This window comes from Oryctolagus cuniculus, chromosome 3, assembly GCF_964237555.1.
Source record: "Oryctolagus cuniculus chromosome 3, mOryCun1.1, whole genome shotgun sequence".
In the NCBI taxonomy this organism is placed as follows: Eukaryota; Metazoa; Chordata; class Mammalia; order Lagomorpha; family Leporidae; genus Oryctolagus; species Oryctolagus cuniculus.
This window is the reverse complement of record NC_091434.1, coordinates 67322663-67345295: the sequence shown is the minus strand read 5'-3', so window position 1 is coordinate 67345295 and position 22633 is coordinate 67322663. Positions and strand designations below refer to the sequence as shown.

Genomic DNA, 22633 nt, shown 5'->3' with positions numbered 1-22633 from the left:
GGACAGAATCCGGCGCCCCGACCGGGACTAGAACTCGGTGTGCCGGCACCGCAAGGTGGAGGATTAGCCTATTGAGCCACGGCGCCGGCCTGAAAGGTCTTCCTTTTGCCGTTGGTTCACCCTCCAATGGCCGCCACAGCCGGCACGCTGCAGCCAGCGCACCACGCTGATCCAAAAGCGGGAGCCAGGTGCTTCTCCTGGTCTCCCATGGGGTACAGGGCCCAAGCACTTGGGCCATCCTCCACTGCACTCCCTGGCCACAGCAGAGAGCTGTCCTGGAAGAGGGGCAACCGGGACAGAATCCAGCGCCCCGACCAGGACTAGAACCCGGTGTGCCGGCGCCGCAGGGGGAGGATTAGCCTACTGAGCCGTGGCGCCGGCCAATAAATAAGTCTTAAAGTGAGAGATATTCTCCTTGTAAAAGGCCAGGGCTGGGGAATTTGGGTGGGGACAGAGGGAGATATTCGTCTTCTTTTCAGTTAAAAGCAGCTGATAATGACACGTCAGTCGTGGAAAATGATAGGAGCCGAACCATCTCTGGCTTCTGCTGGTGATTTCCTCCATTGTCTGCCATGGGGCAGAGCAGCAGCAGCATTAATCACATCTCCTTTGCCTTTCCTAGAAAGCACACAGCATCTAAGACATCTGCAAGATTCCACCAGAATGGGGCTGGCACTGTGGCGTAGGGAGGTAAAGCTGCTGCCTGCAGTGCCGGCATCCCATATGGGAGCTGGTTCCAGTCCTGGCTGTGCCACTTCCAATCCAGCTCCCTGCTAATGTGCCTGGGAAAGCAGTGGAGAATGGCCCAAGTGCTTGGGCCCCTACACCCATGTTGGGAGACCCAGAGGAAGCTCCTGGCTCCTGGCTTCAAATCAGCCTAGCTCCAGCCATTGCAGCTATTTGTGGAGTGAACCAGGGGGTGGAAGATCTCTCTGTAACCCTGCCTTTCAAATAAATAACTAAATAAATCTTTAAAAGAGGAAAAAAGATTCCATCAGAACAGTTCCTTTGCCATTCATTCTTACCAAATGATCGTGTAGATCCAGAAAGAAACCTCACTGACTGTCTTCCTACCAGCAGGGTAGTCAAGGTCTAGGCGGGTCAAGGGCGGCGCCCAAGATGGCCCTCCCTACCGAGATCTCTCTAGTCCCACCGGCCAAGGGCGGAGCCTGTCTGTTGGATCTGTGCTTCTCATATCCAAAACTTCCTTCCAGTGAAGGAGCGCTGCCTCGTCTGTTCAATTCCTCAAATCCTCGGAAATGAGGGGACTCAGACATGCAGTTAAATATTCACGGTAACCATTGGGCTCATTCTTCCATGCAATCCGGATGCAACCACTTTCTGTTCTCTCTCTCTCTCTCTCTCTCTCATTACCAAGCGCCCAAGGAATGACTTGCTTGGCCCGATGAGAGTCAAGTGCTTTCTCCTACTCCTGATATCCAGGGCCTCTCAGAAGACGGAAGTCACAGAGGGCCTCACAATCACCTTGGGTCACGTTTGCCACCACCTGGGGCCCTAGGCGAGTGCCTTAACTTCTCTGAGCCTCGTTTTCTTCACTGTAAAAGGAAGAAGTGAGTGGGAGGAGTAAAAATCTCTCCCTCTCTGAGTGCTGTTGATCATGTTACAGAGCTAACGCATGTCAAAGGCTGCTGCAATGTCTGGTAAAGATGAAGCCCCCATAAATGTTCATTTTTCTTCCAAGGTGAGTCTTAAAGTCACAGAAGAAGTCAGCCCGTTCAAATGGAGTGGGAAATGACTTGAAGCCCAGGGACCCGAGTGGGCAATGCTAGACAATTCCAAGTAAGAGGCACTACAGGAGTTGTTAAAGGGAGAGTAATTGTGTCCTAAGTCACCACCCCGCCCCCCGCCCCGGTAAATCACCCGCAGGATCTGTGTGTCAGAAACAGAGGGGGTCAGCATTCGCTTTGGGAACCTGCAATGTCAGGGAGACCAATGAATCCGGGGCTTGCGAGACGTTCCTCACTAGCGAGGGGAAGATCATTTCAGTCGCGTAACCTTTTAGGGCCAGCATAAAAAGAGTTGTAAAAGACTTGGATTTTGATGAACTCGGAGGAACAAAAGCTGCATTTGCTCCTATTCCCTTTACCATTTCTTGGCACCAGGCCAAGGAAGATACCCAGCTGCACAGTCAAATAACTTGAATTTACTACGAGTTCTACAAAAATATTCCCTATGTTGTCTTCCCTCATATATCTCATCCTTAAATTTTATAAGCAGAAAAATAGACTTTATAATAGACATTTCTGAGGTAAGATCACTATGCCAATGAACCCCTAAAATCAATAGATGGTAAAGTTTCCAGTTTTCCCCAATCTTTAAGGGTTTACTGGATCTCAGAGTTGGTGTTTTTGCATTTGATCAATGTGGCTCATACCAACATCTGTTCTTGATAACAACATATGAGGGGCTGGCGCTGTGGCTTAATGGGTAAAGCCACTGCCTGAGGTGCTGGCATTCCATATGGGTGCTGGTTCATGTCCCAGCTGCTCCACTTCCAATCCAGCTCTCTGCTATGGCCTGGGAAAGCAGTGGAAGATGGCCCAAGTCCTTGGGCCCCTGCACCCTGAAGCTCCTGGCTCCTGGCTCCTAATTAGTGCAGCTCCAGCCATTGTAGTCAATTGGGGAGTGAACTAGAGGACGGAAGACCTCCCTCTCTCTCTCTCTCTCTCTCTCTCTCTCCCCCCCCTCCCTCCCTCTCTCTCTCTGCCTTTCATTCTCTTTCTGTGTAACTCTTTCAAGTAAAAATAAATAAATCTTTAAAAAAAATCATACGAGCTGTAATACATCAGTGGTGTTCAGACTCAAACCCTACCCTGTCTTCTTGTCCCTCAGCCCTTTCTTTGGTCTCTAAATGGCTGTGATGTCTAATAACTCACTAGAATTCATCTGTCCCAGGTTTCCATTTCCCAGGGACCATTCACGGCAGTGGCTCCTCTGCCTCCCCTGCGCTGAGGGGACTTTTACAGAGCTGAACTCACCATTCATCAGGCTCATTCCACCTCCCAGAGTTTTGACTCCCAGACACCGGCTCCAAGACCCATCACCTCCATGAAGGCTTCTCTTACTATTCCAGCACACACTCGCATTCTCCTCTCACCCCTCTTAAGACACCAGCACTCTGCTGTTCAGCGAAGGCTGCCCATTATTGCCATTGAATTATCCCCTGCTGGGGGCTGGCATTGTAGCACAACAGGTTAAGCCACTGCTGGCAATGCTGGCTCCCATGCGAGCACCAATTTGAATACTGGCTGCTCCATTTCTGATCCAACTCCCTACTAATGCACCTGGGAAAGCAACAGAAAGTAGCCCAAGTGCTTGGGTTCCTGCCACCCGTGTGGAAGATGTGGATGGAGTTCCAGGTTCCTGGCTTCAGTCTGGTCCAGCCCCAGCCATTGTAGTCATTTGGGGAGCGAACCAGCAGATGGCAGGTCTCTCTCTCTAGTTCTGTCCCCCTCTCTCTGTAATCTGCCGTTAAATAAATAAATAAGTAAATCAGGGAGGATCCAAGATAGCTGAACAGAGAAAAGACTTGCTGATTCTGACCACAGGAAGGTAACAGAAGCAAAGGGGAGGAACTGCATTCCCAGGGGCCACTTGGGAAGAAGTTTGCAATGGAAAATCTACAAAAGAAGAGAGATGCTATGGAGCAGTGGGGACATTACAACCACACAGCACTGAGCAGGAAACCACTGGTGACTCCCACAGCCAGTGGCTGGAAGGGACCTCACCATCTTGGAGCAAGGCACCCGGCAACCAGCAGGGAGGACACATCATCCCAATAAGGCCAGTAGAGGCTACTGCGACCCACGTGTAACTGCAGGATTTTATCCAAGAGATAAACCTGCACCCCACTGACTTTCAGTCTGACCTGGAGGGTTGGGGGTAGGGGGCAGGGCACCCACTTAGTCCTGTCAAGTCTCCCTCCCTTCACTCTATCATGGAACCTGGACTTGATTTGCCAAAGTGTAGCACCCATCAACCCCTATCGGTTAGGCAGCTGACTCTGGGAACACTATGGCTCTTTCGATGGATGGGGGAGGTTTGTGGGGCTGAGAGTAGGTCCCCTGCTCCCTGTGACTGTGGGAGACCTGAGTCCTGTGATGGTGGGAATTCTGTGACTGTGCAATAGAATTGAGTGATTGGATGTGGCTGGGTCACTGGGCAGTCATTGTGCCTGGCTTCAGAGGTTCAGTGTTCTGCGCTCACACCAAGGAGCGCATGGATCCTTGGTATGGTTCAGGTGCCAGCATGGGTAAGGTGCCGAGGCACTGTGGGCTCCCCCTGGGTGGTTAGTTCACCTTGGCAGAGATGGGCTGATACTGTGATCATGCAGATAACATGATCATACCGTCCCCTCTGCTGACAATAGAGGAGATGTACCATGCCCAACCCGGATGCCACCCTGGACTCTTGATCCCTTTCGAGCACTGGTGGGAGCTCCCTGGCTCCTGGCTTCGGATAGGCCCAGCTCTGGCCATTGTGGCCATCTGGGGAGTGAACCAGTAGATGGAAGACCTCTCTCTCTGCTTCTGCCTCTCTGAAACTCTGATTTTCAAATAAACAAATAAATCTTAAAAAAAAATAGAATAAAATTAGAAAAGAAATAAATAATTCCAATCATTCTCTATTTTTTCTAAATATTTATTTATTTATTTGAAAGTCAGAGTTACACAGAGAGAGAAGAGGCAGAGAGAGAGGTCTTTCATCCGCTGGTTCACTCCCCAATTGGCCACAATGGCTGGAGCTGCGCCAATCCAAATCCAGGAGCCAGGAGCTTCCTCCAGGTCTCCCATACGGGGGCAGGGGCCCAAGGACTTAGGCTATCTTCTTCTGCTTTTCCAGGCCATAGCAGAGAGCTGGATAGGAGGTGGAGCAGCAGGACTCAAACCGGCACCCATATGGGATGTCAGCACTGCAGATGGCGACTACCCAGTACACCACAGTGCTGGCCCCTGGGGCAGTTTCTTAAAGTAGAGCAGCCAGGTCTCAAACTGTTGCCTTATGGGATGCCGGCACTTCAGGCCAGGGTGTTAACCCACTGCACCTTAGTGCCGGCCCCAGGGCGTGTTTCTCTTTCGCTGACCACCCAGCACCAGTGTCCTGTAACTAGCTGAGAGAGGGTGGGCACAGTTTTGGACATACATAACAGCTGTGCAAGCTTGTATCCTTGTACCCAGCAACTAGCTGAGTCTGACTGGGAGAACTGACAGAGAGCTGGGTGCTCATGACTGTGGGAGCCTGTGTGCTGGGACTGCGAAAACACTGTGGCTGTGTGGGAGGACGCAGGGTGTGGCTGGATCTTTGGCAGTCACTGTGGGCAGCTCCACATGTTCGGGGCTCCCTGATAAGGGGCATTGCCATGGGATCCGCGCTCACACCAAGGACTGCACAGGTCCTTTGTGTCTTTCTTGTGGCAGCACAAATGAATATTGTACCCACTGGAGCTAGCACCCAGGCACTGGTCTCCTTGAAGGACAGGAGGTGAGCGTGAGACTATGCCAACAGAGCTGAACAAACCTTCCCTCTGATTAACAAAGAAAAAGAGGAAATTTACTATGCCCTACTTAGGTATCATCTTGGACATTCCCCTCACCTTGGAGCACTGAACAGAGCTCCTTGGTCACACTGAGCACATGCCTCTTGGTATTCACTGAAAGAGCAGACACTCCACTAATCCACAGAGGAACAGCCCAAAGACAAAAGCCATCACAAGGAAAAAATAAAAAACCAACAAGTATCTTCACAAGTGCCTAATAAGAAATGCAGCAATTCAAGAAACAAAAATAAGAAAGACAACAAGATGCCCCCAAAAGAACATCACAAAACTTCAATACTAGAATGTGAAGATGAAGAGATTGAAGAAATGTCAGAAACAGTATTCAAAAAATTGATCATATGATTACTTAGAAGTAATCAGAAGCAAATCCATGAACTAAAGAAATCCGTATATGACATGAATGAAAATTTTTCCCTTGAAATTGAAATTTTAAAGAGATATAAAAATGAAATATTGGGAATGAATAGTTCAATAGAACAAATAAAAAATGCAGTGGAAAGCATTAACAACAGACTCAGGCAGAAGAAAGAATATCTGAGTTAGAAGATAAATCTCGTTGGCGCCTCGGCTCACTAGGCTAATCCTCCACCTTGCGGCGCCAGCACACCGGGTTCTAGTCCCGGTCGGGGTGCCGGATTCTTTCCCGGTTGCCCCTCTTCCAGGCCAGCTCTCTGCTGTGGCCCAGGAGTGCAGTGGAGAATGGCCCAAGTGCTTGGGCCCTGCACCCAGTGGGAGACCAGGAGAAGCACCTGGCTCCTGCCATTGGATCAGCGCGGTGCGCCGGCCACAGCGCGCTGGCCATGGTGGCCATTGGAGGGTGAACCAACGGCAAAGGAAGACCTTTCTCTCTGTCTCTCTCTCTCTCACTGTCCACTCTACCTGTAAAAAAAAAAAAAAAAAAAACAAAAAAAAACAAAAAAAAAAAACAAAACACAATGAGGTTTCACCTTGCCCCATTGGAATGGTTTTCATACAGAAATTAACAAACAACAAATGCTGGCAAGGATGTGGGGAAAGAGGTACTCTAATCCACTGTTGGTGGGAATGTAAACTGGTACAGCCACTGTGGAAGACAGTATGGAGATACCTGAGAAATCTGAATGTAGACCCAGCATCCCACTCCTGGGAATTTAAGAGTTATCTGTACCCCATGCTTATTGCAGCTCAATTCACAATAGCTAAGATACGGAATCAACCTAAATATCCATCAACTGAAGACTGGATAAAGAAATTATGAGATATGTACACCATGGAATACTACACAGCAGTAAAAAAATAAAATCCTGTCATTTGCAACAAAATGGATGAAACTAGAAAACATCATACTTAGTGAAATAAGCTAATCCCAAAAGAACAAATACCATATGTTCTTCCTGATCTGTGATAACAAATAGAGCACCTCAAAGGTAATCTATAAAGTGAAATTCACACTTTGAGATGCAATCACGTTGAATAGCCCTTGTCTCCATTGTTGAGGAACAGTTTTTTCCATACTATTTGTTGAACACTTTACTTACTACAGAGTTAACCTTATGTGTATAAAGTTAATTGAAAATAGATCTTAGTAAAAGATAAGAATGGGAATAGGAGAAGGAGGAAGAAGAGGGATGGGATTGTGGGGGTACTGTGGTTATGGTGGGAAGAATCGTATGTTCTTAAAGTTGTACTTATGAAATGCATGAAGTTTGTATTCCTTAAATAAAAGGTTTCTTGGGGGAAAAAAAAGAAATAGAAGCAGACACCAAAAAAATGGAAGAATCTTCCATGTTCAAGGATTGGAAGAGTTAATATCATCAAAACATCCATACTACCCAAAGCAATTTACAGATTCAGTGCCATCCTAATCAAAATACCAAGGACATGGTTAGCATCGTAGTATAGTAGCTTAAATCACTGCCTACGATGTCGGCATCCCATAAGGGTGCAAATCTGAGTCCCAGCTGCTCCACTTCCAATCCAGCTCCCTGCTAATGCGCCTGGAAAAGCAGTGGAAGATGGCCCAAGGGCTTGGGCCCTTTCACCCATGTGGGAGACCCAGATGAAGCTCCTGGCTCCTGGTTTCCACCTGGCCCAGTCCTTGCCATTGTGGCCATTGGGAAGTGAACCAGTAGATGGAAGATCTCTCTCTCTCTCTCTCTCTCTCTCTCTCTCTCTCTGCCTGTCTCTCCTCTCCCCTCCCTCCCTCCTGCCTGCCCTCCCTCTCGGTTAACTCTGCCTTTGAGATAAATAAAACAAATCTTAAAGAAAAATACCAAGGACACTCTTCTCAGATCTAGAAAAAATGATGCTAAAACTCATTTGGAAACTCAAGAGACCCCGAATGGCTAAAATAATCCCAAACAACAAAAACAAAGCCAGAGGCATCACAATACCAGATTTCACAACAGGGAGGTTGTAATCAAAAGAGCTTGACACTGGCACAAATGTAGACATGTAGTCCAATGGAACAGAACAGAAAATTAATTAATGAATAGAAATTAATCCATGGAGTCTCCACGTGGAGACTAACTTCCACATGGCCGTCATGGCCTTGCCTCCTTCTTGGTCCCGATGAGGTACAGATGCATCATGGGATAGTGGGTATAGTGGATTGACAGGTAAGGGGTTGAAGTTACAGGGCAGGGCTGGCAGAAATTGTGATTCCGGCTTGCCATTTCCTACCTAATCTTCCTGCCTAGTTCCCCAACATCACTTTTCGTTTTTAGCCACATTTAAGCAACAGAGACCATCACCTACTAGGAGATTCAGTACTAACATCCGGGACTGAATTTGGGACAAAAAGAGGAAGAAAGTCTCGTGATACAAGAAACACTTTCAGCCTCCTACTACAAATGGATTTACTTCAGCCCTTTTTGTTGTTGTTTTATAGCAAATGTCCTGGGGCGGGGTGGGGAGGAGGTGGGGAAATGTTGCTCCAAGGCAGGGGTTCTCCAAGTGAAGTCCCTGGAGCCAGAGCATCCACGTCACCTGGGAACTTAGCATGCAAATCCTCAGGCCCCCCCTCACACCCCCTGATCAGACACTCTGGGGCGGGGCCCGGCAGAAGCACCTGCAGATGGTTCTCACGCACATTAGAGTTCGATCGACAGTGAACAAACTTTCCTTCTGACAACTAACACTCGTCAATCCACAGAGCACCCACTCCAAACAAACCAGCAAGAATCTCTCTGACCTGCGGTGCCTCCCAGAGTGCGAGGCCACTGTGGCAGAAGCACCCAGACTCGGCTGCACGTTAAGAGTGGCTGGAGGGTGTGCTGCAGCTCCCAGAGCCCAGGTTGTGCCCTGTATGGGTCAGGTCAGAACCTCTGAGGGTGAGCGCCCAGCATCAGGGCTGTTAAACGCACTCAGGTGCAGACGTGTTTGGAGACCACGGTCACAGCACCTGCCACAGTCCCTGAGCTCAGACCTTCAGCAGAGGCCACAGTGACGAAGTCAAACAAGTCAAGGGCTAGGCGAGCACGGAGAAGTTCCAGGAGGAAGCTTGCTTTATTTATCTGGGAGTCTCCCCTTCCTGGGATAAAAAGATTAGACATGTTTCCCAGAAGTCACTCGAGAACTTGTAACACGCCCTTCTCCTCTTGACTACTCCCCAAGATTCAGGAAGTGGATAGGGGCAGCACTTGGCACAAGCATTAAGATGCCCGCTTCCCACATCAGCACTCCTGGGTCCATGTCCTGGCTGTACTCCTGACTCTAGCTCCTGCTAGTGCACCCTGGGAAGTAGAAGGCTCGAGTGTTCAAGAGGTTGGGTCCCTGCCACCCAAATGGGAGACCTGGATTGGGTCGCTAGTTCCTAGCTTCCATTTCTGCCCGTTATTGAGGGCATTGAGGAATGAACCAATGGAAGCAAGATTTCCCTCTCTCTCTCTCTCTCTCTCTCTCTCATCTCCTAGATAGATAGAGAGACAGTAATAGTTGATAAATAGATGGATAGTAATAGATGATATATGGAGAGACTGAGAGAGAGAGAGTGAGTTTGAAATTTTTTAAGTGGATAGGTTCAGGGCAGAAAGGACAAAAGTTGTGTCCTGCTTCTCTTGACCCTTTCTGGACACACTGGGCACCACGCGTTCTGTAGTTAACATCTGCCACCCTACCAGGGCTCGGGGAGCCGTGACTGCGCACAGGACCAGGTTCCTAGGCACAGAATGATGGTGAAGGGGCATCAGGGAACAGAAGGAAGAGGACGAGGAGCACTAACTTTCAGGAGAGGCTTCCATTTGCCAACCTCAGGGCCTCAGTCATTGTCTTGTCTTTTTTCTTTTCACTTTATTTGAAAGAGAAAGAGAGAATGAGAGAGAGAAAGAGATCTCCCATCTGCTTGTTCATTCCCAAATGCCCACAACAATCAGGGCTGAGCCAGAAACAAACCAAAGCCAGGAGCCCAGAACTCCATCCAGGCCTCTCGCAGATAGCAGAGACTCAAGTACTTGGGCCATCATCTGCTGCCTCCCAGGGTGCATATTAGCAGGAAGCTGGATTGGAAGTGGAGTGGGGACTCCAGCCCAGGTGCTCCAATATGGAATGCAGGCATCCCGGGTGGCAACTTAACCGCTGTGCCAAATGCCTGCCCCCTAGTCATTTTCTTATTTAACCTCATTTTGCAGTGGGTGGTCTGAGGCCAGGGAAGGTTTACAATGTGCCCCAGGTCACTCCTGTGAGTGGCAGGAGCACTCATCAGATAAGATGTGAAGGCTCCCGAGGGGTCAAGGGCACGGGAGCCAAGAAGGAGACGCTAAGAGGGAGGCTGGAAGATGCATGAGGCTGGCTGGACCTCACCATCTCCCTTAGTCCAGTGCTATGTTCTGAATGGTGAGGAAGGAATGGAGGGGTTCCTGTGGAGTCCAGAGCAGCTGGGGTGACAGAGAGTGTGTGGGGAAGGGCTTGCGGTCAGTGGCCATGAACTAATGAGCACAATGGATCTCCACATTCAGACCACCAGGGCAGCTGCATCAGATGTACCCACAAAAAGTGAGCCCTGGCTTAACCCCAAATACACACAATAGCCAGGGCTGGAGCAGGCTGAAGCCAGGAGTCAGGAACTCCATCTGGATCCTCCAGATGGGCAGCAGGGGACCAAGCACTCAAAACACCATCCACCACCTCCCAGGATGCATTAGCAGGAAGCTGGATCGGATGCAGAACAGCCAGGACTCGATCCCAGGCACTCTAACATGAGACACAGGCATCTCAAGAGGCAGCTCTGCTGAGCCATAATGCCCACCTCTTAAAACTGCTCATTAATCTCATCATTGCCACAGGAAAAATTTTTTAGACAATCCCTTAATAGCTGTGTATTTATTTATTCATTTATAAACTAAATAATTTCTTCTATTTTTTTTTAATTTGAGACATAGAAACAAAGAGAGTGCTCCCATTGCTGGCTCACCCTACAAATGCCCACATCAGTTGGGTCTAGGTGAGGTCAAAGCTGGGAGCCATGGAATTCAATCTAGGTCTCCCCCATGGGTAGCAGGAACACAACAACTTGAGCCATTGCCACTGCCTCCCAGGGCCTACATCAGCAGGAAGCTGGGACCAGGAACCAGACCCAGCAACAAAACCCAGGCACTCTGATGTGGGATTCAAGCATCTTAACTGGTGTCGTAACTGCTAGGTGAAATGCCCACCCCCTATTGCCTGATTTCTCAAAGCATAAAATATACAGAGGCCAAGGTTCACTGTTAATGAACAAACATATAAATTCTTAATCCAAAGGGTCATCAAATAATTTCAAAATTATTTTCTCTTCTTGCCTCAAACCCCACTGGATGTTCCCATCATTATATTTCCTTTTAATGGGGCTGACAAAGAGCTCATCTGAGTAGTGGGAGAAATACTAGCCTTGTCATTTTCTTACTTGCTTGAAGATAATACTAAGATGACAAATAGAACCAGCAGTTTTCTTGGCAGGAATATTTTTTAGCCTTATCCTTCCTTGCTATGGTTTGATCATGATCCTGAACTCATGCAGACATCAAAACACCAAAGTCCTGATTGATTGGTACCACAAGGTGGAAGCTTAATCCAATTAATTTCTTTTTTAAAAAGATTTACTTATTTATTTGAAAGGCAAAGTTACAGAGAGATAGAGGCAGAGAGAGAGAGGTCTTCCATCCACTGGTTAACTCCCCAGTTGGCCGCAATGGCCGGAGCTGAGCCGATCCGAAGCCAGGAGCCAGGAGCTTCTTCCAGGTCTCCCACATGGGTTCAGGGGCCCAAGGACTTGGGACGTCTTCTACTGCTTTCCCAGGCCATACCAGAGAGCTGGGTTGGAATTGGAGCAGCCGGAACAGGAACAGGTGCCCATATGAGATGCCAGCACTGCAGGCAGCAGCTTTACCTGCTATGCCACAGTGCCAGCCCCCAACTAATTTCTTTAGGAAGTGGGCCTCCTTAAGTCATGGGGGGACCTGCCCCTGGAAGGTCATTCTCATGACAGTGTTGGTTATAGCTAAGTTGGGCTTAGCCACATTCTCTCTGCCTCCTGGCTCGCCACACAATCCTTGCTCCACCCATGTTCCCTCTTGTCATGTGACCCTCTGTGCCACTTGAGGGAGGACTCTGCCAGCAAAAACACCACCACTGGATACTGAACCAATGGGGCAGCCTCATCCTTGAACCTCCAAAACCATGAGCGAAAAGAAACCTCTTTGCTTCTGAAGTAACTTGCTTCAGGTACTTCATTATAGCAATGAAAACTGACTACATTGTTTTTGTGACAGCATACCTAAATTTTGGGGAACATAAATCAGAAACCCACATAACCAGACACACATGCACTGCACGACGCCTTTGCCTGCTGAAAGCAACCACACCAGCCTAGGGGCTCCACCTGCCTCTCTGCTGTATGGAACAGCTGTGCCACATTCCTCAGCACACTGTGGCTTCTGTCAGTGTCGTGGCCAGCAGACCACAGCATGGTGACAAGTCACTTGTTAAATGTGATTAAGTCTTAATGCCTCTCATTTTAGGAGGAAAAATGGCTCTAACTAAACATAACATGGGGCCGGCTTGGTGGCTTAGTGGGTAAAGCCACCACCTGCAGGTCCAGCCTTCCATATGGGTGCCAGTTCGAGCCCTGGCTGCTCCACTTCGATCCAGCTCTCTGCTATGGCCTGAGAAAGCAGTAGAAGATGGCCCAGGTCCTTAGGCCCCTGCACCCGTGTGGGAGACCCAGAGGAAGTTCCTGGCTCCTAGCTTTGATCGGCGCAGCTCCAGCAGTTGCAGCCCTCTGGGGAATGAACCAGTGGATAGAAGACCTCTCTCTCTCTTTCTCTCTCTCTCTCTCTGCCTCTCCTCTCTCTGTGTAACATCGACTTTCAAGTAAATAAATAATAAAATAAATATAACAACATTCTAATAATAAGCATATATTTTCCTTCCAAACTAAAATGACTTCACGTGTGCACACGACTTTGGAACTGACCTATTTCTGGCCATTTTTACCTCTTCCTGGTCCCGATCCATGTGTTTTCCTTGTCCTCACTCGTTACTTTTGTTTATGTGAACCATTATTTTTTTTCCTGAATTCTCACGGAATCAGCCATGCAATGAGAGTGTGTATTCCTACATGCTGTGAACAGAATGGATACAAGAAACCGAGCATGACCTTCTTCCCTCAATGTCCATCTTGTTATTTTAGCTAATCATATATTTGGGAACCTGTTAAGTTTCAGATCTTTTTCAGGCACCTATGTCTCCAAACATTTCAAGGTCATGTTCAAAGACATAAACGTGAGCTAGCACTGGTTCTCAACTGAAACTGAAATATTTAGCCTTTAATAAGATGTTAAACATCTACCAAATTATTAGATGAGGATTGGGGACAGAAATTAGGATTAGATTTAGGTGACAGAACCCATCAGAAAACGACATTAAAACACTAGGCTTTATTCTTCCATGTAAAAATAAACTTAGGGGTGGGTATTTAGCCTAGAGGTTAAAATTCCAAAGAAGGGTACCTGGGTTTGGTTCTGGGCTCCAGTTCCTGCTCTTGCAGACCCTGGGAGGCAGCAGTGATGGCTCAAGTAATTGAGTTCCTGCCACCCATGTGAGAGGCATTTGAGAACTGAATCCGTGGATCTTTCTCTCTCTCTCTCTCTCAAATAAATAAAAATAAGCCTAGAGGAACTTTCCCCAAGGTTAACTTGAAAGCTCCAAGAAATTTTCTGGGACCCAGGCCCCTTCCAGTCCCTCCTAGGCTGTGACCTTCAGCCTTGAGATCTAAGAGAGCTGGAGCTCAGCCACCATGTGCCTTTGCCAGGATGACAGCAAGAGGAGGCGCTAGGGCTCGCACGCTGTCTGTCCCCACTGAAGTCTGTATGTTAGCTTGGTCCCCAGGAAGGTGGTGTTGGGAGACGGTGATGGACCTTTAAGAGGTGGGGCCTGGGAGGAGGCCCTCAGGTCAGTTGAGGGTACTGCCTCCAAAGGGATTAAGGTATTTCTCAGGGGGCCCTGGTTAGTTCTCACAGGAGCATGACCATAAGAGCCAGGGCCCAGCCCCACCCAGCCACCCTCTGCCTCCTGTTGCGTGATTCGCTCACTCCCTCCCACACCCACTCCCTCCATTGTGATCTGCCCTGATGTGATGCAGCTAAGACGACTCCCTCACCAGTGCGGAGCCGGAGCCAACACCAGGCCCTTGGACCTCCAAAACCGTGAGCTAAATCCTTCTTTTTCTTCCTAAGCAGCCTGCCTAAGGCATTTCATTATAGCAAGAAAAAGCTGACTGCTACAGGGAGGAAGGCAAGGACCAGTGCCCCTGCAAGACACGATGCAGAACTGTCCCACCCCTCTCCCGGCCAGAATTGGGAAAGGCAGGCACTGAAAATCAGGGGAAAGAGTGACAGGGAGAACTCCAAGCAGTTGCTGCTACATCTGCTTTAAAACTTGAGGTTTTTTGCTAGCAAAGCCCAGGATGCAATATTACAATCGTGTTCAGATTTGGATTCCAGACCACCAAGTTACAACTGATTCCAATTTTTTTGTTGTTGTCCATTCCAGACCCATTATGTGTTACCACTCAGTGTATTTAAAATCAGAATGATCTCAGGAATACCCTATACATTACAGATGCCAAAAATATAAAAAAAAAGTCTCTGTGAATGCGCAGCTAATATTAGACATGTGTGCGGGCATACTGAAAGAACTGTTTCTGTCTAATGGAAACCTGCATGTGCCTTACACGATAAGTATGCTCGTCAATAAGTCCCTTAGGTTTGGCAAACCTGATCCTCCTTCAAATGCATGAGGGAAGTCAGCTATTTAATGAGACCCGCAGTGAATCTGGAGGGAGGCTTCCGTCTCATGTTGTGGATAATCACACTGGCACATCCGCATCAGAATTTGAAGCACTCCCTGATCAGAGTTCCCCACCCCCCGACCAGTGCGATGTCACCAGCCATTTCAGCAGACTGCAGGAGAGCTTCTAAAACAAAGCCCCAAAGGCGACCCTCCTGAAGGGTCATCATTTCCCCGATGCCATCTCCTCTCAGCCAGGGCTGGCTGCTCGCTCCCCAGCAGCGATCCCACCGGGAGGGGTGGTCTGCGGGGGTTTGCGACTTTCCAGATGGAACTAACTGGACAGCGGGAGGCGTGGGCAGATGCTGAGGGAGGACCTTCCTTCCGCTGCTGAACATGAGTCAGGGAGGAATTCGCTGTGCAGACACGCACTTGTCACCTTGCGGATGCCAAAGGTTCAAGGTTTAACGATACCACAACGGGCGGCGCAGAAGGAGATAGAGCCTCGATGCAATCTGGAGCTCACACCGCCTCAACGACTTCCTGCCACGCCTCTCAAGAGCGCCCGCCCGGGGAAGGCAGAAACAGGCAGGTCCTCCTTCCCAAACCTGCGACGCTTGTCACTCGGGCTTCCCGGAAAAGGGCAGGATGCCAGAGAGTTCCATGGAGCTGGGGAGGAAAAGGTGCGGAACAGAGGTGAAGTTATCTGTGTACCTTATGAGTAACAGCACTGCCATGACCAAGGGCGTGGCTTCCAGAAAGCTGCCACCTTTGTCACACTCTCACCATTACCTGCAACCCAGAAGAGGGGACCTCTTCCTCAGTCTGCTACTTTTTCCTCCTGCCCTGAATTTTAAGGGAAAGAGGAAAAGTACAAATTCAGGAGGCTGCACATCCCTTGAGACAGTTAAGCCGGACCAAGCACTACCCATGTATCACAGGCAACAATTTCACCCTGGCAGGGAAATGGACTAAGTGACTTAATGGATATTTTCCATCTCTAATTTCCATGATTAAAAGAAAGAGGTTGAGAGGGGTACATGTGGAGCCTATTGTGAGTTTGCCAATGAATCCTAATTTAGATCAAAGAGAGTGTATGTGACACTGAACCATAAACACCCTAGTGTGCGTTACTTCAAGGAAGTTGTTAGTGTGTCCCCGATGGCTATTATGTGATATGGTTGCGCTCTATAGCCTGCACCCTTTAATTACTAATATAGAAGAAAATCCCATATAAGAGGGAGGAATGTAAATGAGACCTCTGCTCTTTTGAACCTTTTATGCATTTGCCAAATTAAAATTTGCTGTGGACTTTGGTTTTCCCTGATCGCTGTTGGTAGTGATCATTTGGCTCATGGGATTAAATCCGACTTTGCAAAAACTGTTTCTGATCGGTGCGTGGATCTCAGATCCTGATGTTCTCTGTGCACCGAGACATGGATCATCAGAACCAGATTGGGTACAACTTCTTTGAAGTTTTCAAAGGTATGGAAGAAATCCTCTTTCGTTCTCATCTTTCCTTCTGCCAATCACTGTTGGGGGGGCTACAACTGAGGGAGAGGTCCGTGAGGCCAGAGGCACAAGATGACACGGCACTCATGCCCTACCTGCAATGCGCGCTTGGCAGCTCTGTGCAGTCAGGAGCGTGTGTTAGGTGCTCGGGCCGGGAGAGGAAGCAGGACCGCACTCGCTGAAGCGGGGATTGCACAGGAGGGTTTGAAAGCAGAATTTCAAGGTGAGGACAACCGCAAAGGCCCACTTGAACAGCACGATTTGAAGGACGCTTACTTCCTCCTCGGATTCTTTTGCCCTCCGCCAACAGGCGGCTGGCGGGGAGGGCCTGGGGGGCAGGAATTGACAACAGCTTTGCACTTAAGAGCTGAGGGTAGGACCAGGCCCCGTACCCAACAGAAATGGATGGAAGGCAGAATGACTACTAAGGACATAACTATTCAGGGAGATTTGCCACACCCAGGACTGCATCTTTTCCAACAAAGCAAACTCCTTCTCTGCCATCTGTCTCCTGCTACAAAGAAATAATAATAATAAAACCATTGCTTAATGAGTAAACTAAGCAGAGGATAATTCCTTGGGAGATCATGTTGGTGCTGTTCTCCAAAGGATGCCATCCTCCCACTGAGGCACAGAATATAGGGGATACTGCGTGACCGTGCACCAACGGGGCTGCCATATGTCAGTATTTAAAGCCCCATCAAAGAAACGTCCAGCTTTTCAGCTGTAACCCAAATATAAATTTTCCTTACCCTGTCAATTAGCAGATTACAAAACTTCTCTAGCAGGAAGCCCATCCTGCCAGCAAAGCCATAGTGTTTGGAAAGGGTCCAGGTGAGACAGATGGTGTGGAAAAGGGGTGCAACGAGACGTTCCCTATCGGCAAAGTCGACTGTTCTTCCATGCAGGGGCCAAGTCACAAGGTGAAGTGCATCTCCCACACAGCTGGAGAAACATACAGATGTCCAGACAGCACCAAGGGCAGCATGACAAGCACAACAACGGGCTGGCTTAATGGAAGCAGTCAGAGGAGGAAAACGGGCAAACCATGAAATAGCTGGAAACCTTGCTCTTTGGCACCTAAAAAGGGCCCCCACCCTAAGCCCATGAGCATAAGAAGCAGAATCGTGTCCCCTCCAAGTATGACATCACTGTTTAAATTGGGACGATAGAGCATCCCTGCTCTCTTTGGAATGCTGACTGTATCACACACAGGCAGATGACGTAAGCGTGCGGGCAGACAAGGGCCATTTCCTGGGTGATTATTGAGCTTCACCTGTACTTACCCTGGTCCATCTGTTAAACACATTTGCTTACCAACCACTACCTGGCCGCACAGAAAAGCTGGATTCAGGAGTTGATGGTGGTTATTGTAAAAATAATAGCCTAGTGAATTTTGAAAATAGGTTTTCAAATGGATACATTAACTGATGGCCTCAAATTTTCTTACAATTGAAATTCTCTATCCTTACAGTCAAAAAAGCCAAACTCACTTCATGAACTTAAACATTTTAGGTCAACAGAAATGTCTTTCTATCTCTTGGAATTATTAATGACCTGCCACTTGTAAGCACCAACAATGCACCAGGCATTTTGCATATTGTAACTCATTCAATCCTTTAAGCAACCCCATGAGATGGAATTAATTACCTCACTTTAAAGGTGACAAATTAAAGACTTAAGACAGAGACATGGCTATACTCTGTCAGTACCTCACGGCACTGCTATTCCAATCCCAGGGGCCTGGCTTAAAAGCCTGTTTTCTCTCCAGGCCATCACAATGTCTCCAAGGAACAAGGAAGCTACTTGTTGCAAGTTCTTGCTTAAACTTTGTCTGCAAACAGGAAAGTGCCCCCCTAGTGATGTGCAGGTCTGTTAGCCTAATGCAAGAGAAAGGATTGTTTTTATGTCATAATTTTAAGTGCCAGGTGTTGGCTTAGTGAAACATGATTTTGCACCATGAAGAATTTGTGCTCAAGTATGAGTTGGAATCTGGATGAGTAATTCTTCCTGAAGATGTTCCTGCAAGACCAGGAACCTGGTTCCACCAGGACATGTCTCCTGCCCAGTGGGAAATGCAAACCCAAAAGGCATTCATGGCACTGTTGATTCTCATGAGGTCCTTCCCTATCAAATCCTGATTCTCTCCCTCTGCTTTGTCCTGATTACTCACAGGGGTTTGGGGAGTAGTGAGTGGGGTGGGTGGGGGTCTCTATTGGAATAGCACAGAGGAGACGCTGAAGCCATTTATCCTGACAACACTGGGTTAAATTTTTTTTCTGTTGCTTTAGCAAAAGTAGACTCTGCCTTCATACAGAGGCTGTTTTCGTCAACATGCTCTTGATCGAACAAAACAGGAGAAAACTCCATGTCACGCTCTGCCTACAATAACCTCTGATTACAAAGAATACAGACCTGGCCTTGCGTTTGCTGCGTGGAGACTTCAGAACCAAGGCAAGCTTGGCTGCCGAGCCTGCAGTGGACTTTGTAACCAGCACCAGTCTTTTCACTTGAGAACAACCTACAAGAAAGATGACCCAGTGGTTAAAACAACAATGCACTAGGTCATCAGTTTAAACTTTTCAACTTGGGCCTCTGCCCTATATCCACACCCTATGATGAGGGAGGAAAAAAAAAAAAGCATAAAAGCCTCATAGAAGTAACAATTGCCAATTTTAATGTTGGCAACTTAAAACTGACAATTATGCTGTTAATTGATAGTTATTTCAATGAGTTGTCATCCATGTAGATTGTTCAGATTAGCAATGTTGTTTTGCCTTGTGATTAAACCACTGGGTAGCTGCATAAAAACTGTTGTATTCTATTATAGATCCATGCTAACATCGCAGAAGAGAAAGAGCCCAGCCCCTTTAAAGATACAGATGAATTTTTTTAAGCCGGGAGTTACACACTCTTGTTAGAATACAATTTTTTAGCAGAATGCTTTATTAATGGATTTCAATGTTTAATTAAAGACATCAATTAGAGGAGAGGTAAAGTCTTAATTAGACAGAAGGCAGGCGCTCAAGGAGGGAGTTCCAGTCGGTGGCCAGGTCAGCAAGCACACCAAGGGAAACATCACTTCAGTCCCAAAGGAGGCTAACAGAGAGCCTGGGTTTACCCTTGGGACTCTTGGATGCCTCAACCACTCAGCTGGGTCCTTGTGGCACTGGCAACCACAGCACGTCAGACCCTGAAAGGAGTTTGGACCAAATGAATTCACAGCCCAAGACATAATCCAAAGCTTCTGCGACTTTGAAATATTACAAAAACAGATTGAATCTCCAAGTTTTTCTACTGGATAAAGGCTTTAAGCTACCGTCATCAGTAATGGAGAAAGGTGACCTTGGACATTTGCTGACATCAACTCAGGAAGGTCCAACTGGCCTCATCCCATGGGACAGCCCTGGCCACCAGGTGGCAGTTGCCCAATCCTTGGGCACAGTGACCTGCTTGAGCTACACAGAGTCAAGAGGGCATGTCATTGAGTTTCAGCATGAAGCATTGACGTTACCAAACATCTTTTTATTTCCTCTTAAATTAGGTTAAATGACAAGTCTGACAATAATTCTCATCAAATTGGAGCACTGTCCCTTTTCATATCAACTGTACCTAAATTTTTTAATTCACTTTTTTGGTAGCTGCATTTATGCAGTACAAGGGTGCTTCAAACATTGATGGAAAAAGTGAATTTAAAGATGAGTTTATTTTGTTACAAAGCTACTAGAAATCTATGCAGTTTTTCAATCATATTTTTCCATGAACTTTTTGAAAACACCCTTGTACCCTCACTTCTCCTCTCCTGCCTCTGACACCCCATAATATTGCTACATCTCAATCAGCAAGGCCACACCACTGTTCCATTCAATGGTGCAGGGGACATCTGTGGTTTTTTTTTTAAAGATTTAAAATTTTTAAAATTTAATATTTGAAAGGCAGAGTTACAGAGAGATAGGAGAGAGATCTTCTCTCCACGATTCACTCCCCAAATGGGCGCAATGGCCAGAGCTGAGCCAGACCAAAGCCAAGAGCCAGAAGCTTCTTCCAGGTCTCCCACTGAATGCAGGGGCCCAAGTACTTGAGCCATCCTCTGCTGCTTTCCCAGATGCATTAGTAAGGAGCTGGGTTGGAAGTAGAGCAGCCAGGATTCGAACTGTTATCCATATGGGATGCTGGTGTGGCAGACAGCGGCTTTACCAGCTCCTCCACAGCTGTTTCACCTGCACAGAATTGTTCACTTTTCAGCTGACAGGGCTCTAATTTTGCAACAGTCCCCAACTTGCAGGCTCAGGGGTGGGCATGTGTCTTGGGCCCAACCACTGATTAGTCCACGCCCCCAGCCACAGTCAATGCATGAGAGACGAGCACAGAGCCATGTCAGTCCAAGAGCCCACTTTAGGACTTCATCTGGGACTCATGGGAAATAGAAATCAAACTCTCTTCCTTCCAGGGTTTTAGATGGGCAGAATATAAGCTGGGAGGCGCCAGGTGCTCTGGCCTCTGTGGTTAATTCAGGAGTGAACCAGCGGATGGAAGAGCCCCCTCACCCCCCGCCTCTTCTCTGTCTGTGTAACTCTGACTCAAATAAATAAATAAATCTTTTTTAAAAAATAAAAACATCTACAGAGATTGAAAGGAGAAACGCTGTTAAGTATCGATGTGTGTGCACGCGTGGGGTAGTAGGCATGGCTGCTGAGAATCAATGGGTGCCGAGAAGGCTGGGCTGCGATGACATCCAGCTGCAAGAAGCACGTGCCCAATTTGGGGTTCTAAATGCCATTCTCCAATTGAAAAAAAAAAGGGGGGCTCCTCGGAGAAGGGAATGACTCCTGAGCCAGGGTGTTATCTCCCGGTGCCAGGAAGGATGGAAGGGCTGCCAGGGCTGGAGACGAATCTGTACATGAAGGGAACCCCCATAGCCGAAACTGAAACCACTTGGGCAACAAAATATGGGGTTATAATCCATAGAATACAATCAATGATGATATCAGTAACTTGTATTTATGTAATAGGTCATTGAATAGATAAATCGATGGAAAAATGGATAGCTCTTGTTACAGAAAACTTTAAACTAAAAAGCTATAGCTGAAACAAGAAAATATAAAATTATTATTAGAGCAGCAGGTTAAAGCCTGGGCCTGCAGCACCAGCATTCCATATGGGTGCTGAGTCCATATGGGTTCAAATACCGGAAGCTCCACTTCCAATCCAGCTCCCTGCTAATGCGCCTGGGAAAGCAGTGGAGGACAGCACAAGTCCTTGGGCCCCTGCATCTAAGTGGGAGGCCTGAAAGAAGCTCCTGGCTCCTGGCTTCAGATTGGCTCAGCCATGGCCGTTGTGGCCTTTTGGGGAGTGAACCACAGGATGGAAGATTTCTCTCCCACTCTCTACTCTCTCTGTAACTCTTTCAAATAAGTAAAATAAATCTTTTTTAAAAATCACACAGTAATGATTCTTGCCAGTAACAGCCACTTGTAAAACCAGTGGGCAAGCCGGCACCGCAGCTCACTAGGCTAATCTTCCGCCTTGCGGCGCTGGCACACTGGGTTCTAGTCCCGGTCGGGGCACCGGATTCTGTCCCAGTTGCCCCTCTTCCAGGCCAGCTCTCTGCTGTGGCCCGGGAGTGCAGTGGAGGATGGCCCAAGTCCTTGGGCCCTGCACCCCATGGGAGACCAGGAAAAGCACCTGGCTCCTGCCATCGGATCAGCGCGGTGCGCCGCCCACAGCGCGCCGGCCACGGCGGCCATTGGAGGGTGAACCAATGGCAACGTAAGACCTTTCTCTCTGTCTCTCTCTCTCACTGTCCACTCTGCCTGTCAAACAAAAACAAAAACAAAAACAAAAAACAAACAAACAAAAAAAAAACAGTGGGCAAAGTTTGAGGATAAATTAAGATATTTGCATGATCTCAAAGTATTTCCCCCAAGACAGCTACCAATTACAAAGGGGATCATTTCTGCCCCCTGGAGAAATCCTGCAGCTAGCACTCACGATTGCTGTGAGCAGCAGCGTGATCCACTGGCACTGTGCATCCCTGACTTGCTAGGGAAGAACATATAATTATGCAAACGCGTACCTCACTCTAACCTTGAGCAAACACTAGACAAGCTCAGATGGATGGATATTCTACAAAATAACTGTCCAGCTCTCTCTCAAAGTGTCAAAGGCATGAACTACAAAGATGGAGGCAATGTCACAGAATGGAGGAGACAGAGGAGACCCTCGGCGGACACTGGAACAGACTGTGCTGGGAAAACTGGTAGGGAAATTCACATCAAGTCATTGGCTTTGTCGCATCGT

The 22633-nt window shown here is 47.9% G+C and overlaps 1 long non-coding RNA gene across 5 annotated transcripts in view; it reads left to right on the top strand.

The window, feature by feature from the left end:
* Positions 1-14004: 14004 nt before the first annotated feature.
* Positions 14005-22633, top strand: part of LOC103348777 (uncharacterized) — a 28201-nt gene continuing 19572 nt past the window's right edge. For 4 of the 5 annotated variants that reach the window (XR_007920373.2, XR_007920372.2, XR_011387256.1 and 1 more), the window contains exon 1: positions 14208-22592. This is a non-coding gene — a long non-coding RNA (uncharacterized lncRNA). Of the gene's footprint in view, positions 22593-22633 lie in introns of all 5 variants that reach the window. The other variant, XR_011387255.1, reaches the window with a different exon arrangement.